Genomic DNA, 7,300 nt, shown 5'->3' with positions numbered 1-7,300 from the left:
AGGGTCTCTTTAAAATCTGTCCGATTGTTATCCTGACGGGCCAACCTTTCGAATGAATCCAACTTGTGTTTTGTCTTCCCACTTTGAATTTTACTCTACTGTCGCCATCTGCCTGAGTGCGCGTTCTCACTGGCTTTCACTTTCGTCGCAAAGATTGGAAGTCAATCGAAAAGGGATTTTTCTTTGACATCATTTTTGTATGGCGGCGCCCAGGCAAAGCTGGCCATCAGCGTCACCAAGCGCCGCCCCATCTGTGCCACGTACCCTCCCAAGAAGATGCTAGCAGGCATAAAAAAATATGCGCTCCGTTTTCTAAAACAAGTTGTCATTCGTCTCTTTAAGCCTGCTGCGCTAATAATGTCTGATCTTGCAACTGCCTGTTGCATGTATTTTTGTTAGTGGCAAGTATAAGTGGTAAGTATATTATGGTAGTGCTAAGTATATTTTGTGTTAGTTGTATAACTACGTAGGCCCTCGCGTTCACCCGTATGCATGCATCTGTTGATTGCGCTTGTACGCAAGGCGAGACATTACAGCGAAATCGAAATGGTAGCCTCCTTTTTCATAATATGAGCTACCTGAGGTTTGTGTCATTTTAAGAAGCACCTGATGAGCAAATTTTACCGCATACACATTTTTTACATTTATAGGTCACTGCTTCTATATCGTTTGTGAATGTCAATGAAGGGGCGTTACCCGTTTTCCAGTTTTTGGCGTTTTCTGTCCTATTAAACCACTGCTAGTTGCGAGAGCTGTGTATTAGATGCGAAGCATCTCATTTTCGGGGCTGTGTCCCTCCCTCCCTCGTTGTCGTTGTCCGCCGTCCGCACTCTACTGCGCATGCGCATCTCTTCAGCCCCGTCAGAGTTTGGGCTGACGACAACACAGTTCACTATAAAAAGAAATAGTTAGGCGTCGCCCGGTTTCGATCCCACGACTCTCTGTACGCAACGGGAGGTACGTGGCGCTCTTCCCACGGCGCTACAAACCGAGACGGGAGCATGTGCTACGAACGCGTCTTTTGTCCTTTACTTATTCAAATTACGTCAAGAAGCTACTGATACAACGAAGGCACGCGAAGCTGAATGTCAACGGAAATGACGAACTGAAAACTAATGGGAACTTCAGTCGACCCCATGGCTGGTTCGCATACTACTCAGGGTACCCCTACGGGAAGATGGTGTAATTATTTATATTTCCGCAACCGCTATCTACTCATACCGGTCAACTTTCTTAACGTATTAAGACGCAAGATTACAAAGCGCTTCGACAACGCGAGACGCGAGCAAGGCGTATCAGGAGTTGAACTTAATATTCATGTTTTCGCATTCATAATCCACTGCAAATGCTTACATGTGCTCTAACTTTTTTCTTTCGTGAACGTGTTGGACCCAATGAAACCAAAACAGCTTCGCTGGGTAGTCCGCCACCATACGAACGGTTCGGCCAAGCGAATTGTTTTTCTGCAAACTAAACATGGAAAAACCGAACGGGTAGGCTAAAAACAAAATCGACTTCATTCACAGTGTCGAGCCAACACACAGAACACAAATAAGCCGGAATGGGAGTAAATGGCTTGTGTCATAACTCAGTACCAATTCGGAGTTTTCAAAACTCCTTCTAATGGGAGTTTCGCCTTACTCCCATTAATTCTGCAGTTTTTTCAGTAGCATATGGGAGTTTCATTTTACTGCCACTACAATGGGAGTTTCCAGGGGTACCATTGGGAGTGTATTGTTTCCTCCAACTGGGAGTTTTCAGGGGGCGCGTTGGGAGCAGTGTTGACCTGCATTCGAGGTTTTTTTTTTGTGTGTTTTTGTGCGCTTCATATATATGCGCTGCAGTGGAATTTATTACTGTATTTGGGAGTTCTTAATAAGGGCACAGGCCGCATTTTTATTTTTCGTTGGGGATCACGTTATTTGTAGTCTTTTTCCGCTTTAAACGTTGAATGGCGAAACGTGAAAAGTTTGTTTTCTGCACAGTCAATTTATTGCATAAAAATTACATGAATGCGATATACGTGTGAACACGTTAATAAGACAATGAAAACACTGAATCAACAAAACACCTACATCGAGAACACAAGGTATCTTGGTAAGAACTTTATCTACTACAACACTCCTCAACGAAAAAAAATTAAGTCATTTGCAAACAATGAGGTCAGCATGTCGTCGGTGCGCTGTTTGCTTGCACCTGCCTCCCAAACGCTGACGTTGCCGCACCCCCTGGCACGTTCCCCTGGAAGCCACAGCAGCACATTCATTAGAGCGATAGCAAAACGCTTTAAATCTGCGGTAGCAAATACAGAAGCATATTGGGCATCTGATCTAAAAAAAAAAAAAAAAAAAAGAAACGGCACTGTAAAGACGCTGAACTTGTCACTCTTATGGCCAACTTTCCGTAATGTCTGAATGTTTATTTAAAGCTACACAAAATTGCACTTCTGTCCGAGACACCTGCGCTCACCAGTTCGTCAAAACGAAGTGCTCTGCTGTTCAAAAGGGTGCGCGACCCTTGTAGCGACCAACTTCTCAAAATGCTTCCTTTTCCTCTTTTCCTTGCGTGTAGTGTTCTGGGAACGAGCTTCAGGTTTTACATCCCGCACTGCCCCTCTCTCCCCTCACCGAAAGTTAAGGAAAAATTTCGGTCGGTGTGACGCCTGCGCCTGCCCCCCTTCAAAAAAAAAATAAAAAATAAGCAGTCGTCTGTCGACTCTACAGAATGCTCCCTCGAATGGTGTTTGCTGGTTATAGTTACACGCGCCTAGCGTACGGAGAGCTCCCACGGGGCCCCGACCTTCTCCCTTTCCAGTGAAAGCAATTAATCGCCGGCGGCACGCGGCAGTCACCCTCCTCGTAGCAGGCGCGGTTGGCACCACACCTACTTCTCAAGAAAAGCGGCCGCCCTGCGACGTTTGACCGGCCAACTTCACCCTCGCCTGCCAGTAAGCCACAGACACAGCCTAACAAAAACACCTAACAGCCGTTCAGAGTTCGGACAGTTTTCATTCTGCTCGCGAGTGTGAATGAGTGAGTGTTCTGCTCGAGACCCGCGCAAATACGCATTGATTTCACACCGTTCGGCATCCCCAATGACGTTCCGGGCATGGCGGCGTCTTTCACGCACAACGCTCACCTCCAGTGGCGGAGAATCACCCGTGCAGTGGCGCGGGAAACATGTTGGGTTTATTTGACGCTAGAAGGGGCACAAGTCTCCCAAAATGTTGCGTACATAAAAAACGTGAAAATCTTACCTTCAACCACCTCGCAGAGGCACAACCGCGTTGTTTTTAACGAGCCACTCTCAGCGATCACTGCATTTAGGCCTCGCGTCGGCTCGCTGGCGTATTCCGTCGGCTCGAAGGTCGGTGACACGGAGGCGACGTTGCAGTCCGTCGCACGTCAGTCCAGGCTGGTTCCACAATGTTCGCAACGAGCTTCGGTTGTTGGGAAACACTTCACATCCGTTCGTGCGGCCGCAAGTTCACGCCGGCAATAAATTTTCGGGGACGCTGGAGCTCACACGACACACGACACCAACTGGCAGCCATTTTGTAAGGAGGCGTAGAGGAGGAAGGGGTGAAGGAGGAGGAGAAGGAAATGGAGGAAGCGTGGGAGTTTTTAATACTCCCATTAGGACAAACGCAGTAATCACAGCTAGATACTGCGTTTTGTGAAGAGGTACAATCGTGGTAAATGCGCTTATTTACTACGACTTGTAGCCCCCGGTGTAAACTGGCAGTTTTTCCACCATCATACTACCACACGTGGGAGCAGGCCGCCTGCCGTGAGGAGTTTAAAAGACGTATTCCAGCCAAGAAACTCCCATTCAGGCTAACTTGTGTTTTGTGTGAAGGATTGTGCAAGGTGTTGAGGGGCTCGCGCAAGATCAAGAGCAGTGATCACAGGCTGGTGAGAAGCAGAGTGAGCTAAGGACAGAGAAATGAATAAACTGTAGCTATAAGAAGGAAACTGAGCGCACGAGTCTAGAATAACACTTCAGAACGAATTTGCGCTTTTCATCGGTGATAGCGAAGATAGCGTAGACATGCTCAATGATAGTCTAACGACGATAATCGCTAACTTCAGTAGTTGTAAAAGAGGAGTGTGGAAAAGAAACTGGTGAACTGTGCCACAAAACGAAAGACCTTGGGCCATATTTTCGACTGTATAAATTCACAGTGCATTCGCCATGTTTTTTGAGTAACCAAAACGTAAGCAATCAGTGACGTAAGCAATCAGCAACCGTATAGCTGTTAAGACCTGCAGTGTAAGCCCTCATTCCCACAGCCGTTTTTCACCCCGTCACGTCACCATCCCGTCACCGTCTTCCGTCATGGGCGCCGTTTTTCGACCGATTTTTCGCCGAAAACGGTGCGACGGTGACGGGAGGCTGAGCTCTACGTTTCCGTCACGTCAACGTGACGGGACCATGCCCCGCGCTAAAACAGCTAATCAGAAAACAATTTTTTACGGCTAAATTTCGCGAAAAGTGAGCACAAACCATTTTATTTACTTTTCAGATTAAAAACGCTCAATTCCAGGCTAAACTGATCACTAGGCAGACGACCCTGTAATCTGACGGAAAGCTCCCGTGTAGATCCAGTCTGAACACTTCTCCGATCCGTCAATGTCGCATTTTGTTGACGTGACGGTGCCGTGACGGAAAAGGTGACGGCTGTGTGAATGAGGGATAATTCGGCTCCTGGCTTATAATCGTCGTATATAGTCGTCTCTCTCCAGTCTTCGTTAGTTTTTGCGCAATTGAAGTACAGCATAGATTACCAACTCTCCCAATCCTACAGCCTACTTAGCTTATAAAGATCACGACCATGCTATCAAATATCGCGCATAAAAGATATAAAAAGACTTGGCATGTATTATAAACATGATAGGGCAGCTTAGGTTGGCAAACACATTTCGTCAGGTTAAAATTGGCGACAACACCATAAGGCGGTCAAGTAACGTCGATTGATGGATTGTGGTGTTTTTACGCGCCGACGCTACACAGATGATAAGGCGTGCCGCAGTGGAGGTCTCCGGATTAATTTTCACCACATGGGGATCTTTAACGTGCGCCGAAATCTCGAGCAAATGGGCGTTTTTATTTGTCTCCTTCATCAGAAAAGCGGCCGCCGCCGCCGCCGGGAATCGAACCCGCATCCTTGTGCTCAGCAGCACAACGCCATAGCCACTAAGCCACCGCGGCGGGCAGTAACGTTGATCCAAAAGCGTGCGAAAGGTGGCTGTTAAATTAAAGAACATCACAATCTTTATATATTTCTATCAATCGCTTTTAGTAACACAGTTGAGCTCTCTGCTTCAATACAAGCTTTGTTGTGTTATCACCTTCCCGGCCGTCACCACCGCGACGCTATCGCCTGCTGCTGCGTTACAAGTTTATGGCGTGATCGCAGAAAAAAATCGGCCGTGACCGTCGGTTGTTGGCGCGGTAAGGGCAGCAAAACGCTACACTTGATAACTGCAGAGCGTACCAATGCCGCTGATTCACTCCTTCGTCAAGCTCGAACTCAATAAGCGCAGTAATGAATAAAACAGTCTGTTTTCTTTGTTATTTTCCTCTTAAGTGCGATCATGTGACCCACCAGCTTGCTTGAAGGAGTGCGGACAATTGCCATGCGTTGGGTTTTCTTTGTCACGTATAGGCTTGTACTGCCCTCTTATGTTGCTGTTACGCCAAACAAATAATTTTTATTTTATTGCCAAACATAAAAACAAAATATGGCACATTATGCGTGTGCTCCGTGATTGCTGACTTGAAAGCAGTTAAAACTATTATTTCTTACGGTGGAGAGCAGCTTCAAACCGCGCTTCATGCGAAACTGCGCCTGCTGCAAATTCACGACGATTTCATGGCGCCGACGGTCGGTGGAAGTTTTTGCCCTATTTCAGGGCGACAGGAGCCGCCATTTGTGAGGTGTTACGTAACAAGATGTCACTTTTACGCAAGCTGAAGTTGCCAAAGTGTGACGCATGCGTTTCCGCTAACTGTTTAAATTACGTCCCGTCTTCTCAGCCAATCACAGAGAGGGCGTGTCATACAAGCCGTATTGTTGAATTGCAAAGACAGGACTACGTTGTCATGTCTGCTTTATTTCGTCTAGTTTATCATTTCCCGCGAATAATTATGCGCTGTCAGCAGGGAGAAATAAGGCGAACTTTAAAACTGGGGCTAGTAAACGTCATGAAACGTCAAAATGACGAAAGCACACACCACCGCTTTGTCAACCGGAAGAACGTGACCGAAGTTGAAAGCCAATCAGACAAAACTTCCGGCGAATTCACAGTTCACGGGGAATTTGGTAACGCAGGATTATAAAAGTGTCGACTACAGCGGAGCAAATCAAATTGGCAGAGCTGATGAAATAATTACAGTACTAAGGTTGGTGAGTTGGTGACATTCATTCCAACAAGGCAAAAACTGAAGAAACGCTTTAAAAAATCCAGCGCCCTTCCGCTCTGTGAAGAAGGATGACCAGAGAAACTGGGCGGAGTCCAAAGAGTGCACGAAACAAAACACGTTTGTTTGCTCATAGCGATAAGCATGTTTCCTTCTAATAAATTCCCATTAATATTTCCCACTCATTAGCTTCCCACATACTTTTTACTAAATAGCAGCACATTATCAGATGATTTAGCGCATCGTTTGCAACTTTATCCCTACGGCGATGAAGGCGCAAACTCAAGAACAGGCGTTCCAGAGTTGCCCTCTAAAAGTTCACACCGAGCTTGAAGATTGGCATTAACCTGATATGACTCAACTTTCAGTTCCATTCAATTTCCAATTTTTTAGGGTTAAGCGCACCGAAGGTACATCGGGCCTATGAGGCTGGCCGTAGTGGAGTGCTCCAGAATAATTTAGACCACACGGGGATCTTTAAGGTGCGCCGAAATCTCAGCACGCGGCCTATTCACCTCCATCTCAAAAGCAGCCGCCGTGGCCGGAATCGAACCCGCGTCCGTGGGCATCAGTCATGACGATATCATTGGAAAATCGCTGAGGCGCAATTTCCATCGATACGCTCTGTTTGTATTTTCGCATCTGATTTGCGCGTGTACCAGCCATCTTGAGGAATTTTACATAGCAGCAATCGCCAGACCCTAGAAGACGGCGAGCGCATGATCTCAACACATAGCCAAACATAGCCGAAATAGCCCTGAACGCATCACCTCAACGGACGAGCGTTTCGCGAATAGCTGAACTTATCTAGGAGAACTCTTGAGTTAACTAGCTTTTCAAGATCACGAGTCGGCAACGTTCTTGCCTGAAATTCACA

The sequence above is a fragment of the Haemaphysalis longicornis genome, unplaced genomic scaffold (assembly GCF_048455015.1).
Source record: "Haemaphysalis longicornis isolate Haplotype H1 unplaced genomic scaffold, Haemaphysalis longicornis Haplotype H1 scaffold_2, whole genome shotgun sequence".
Taxonomy (NCBI): Eukaryota; Metazoa; Arthropoda; class Arachnida; order Ixodida; family Ixodidae; genus Haemaphysalis; species Haemaphysalis longicornis.
The sequence above is the reverse complement of the archived record's forward strand: the minus strand, read 5'-3'. Positions refer to the sequence as shown.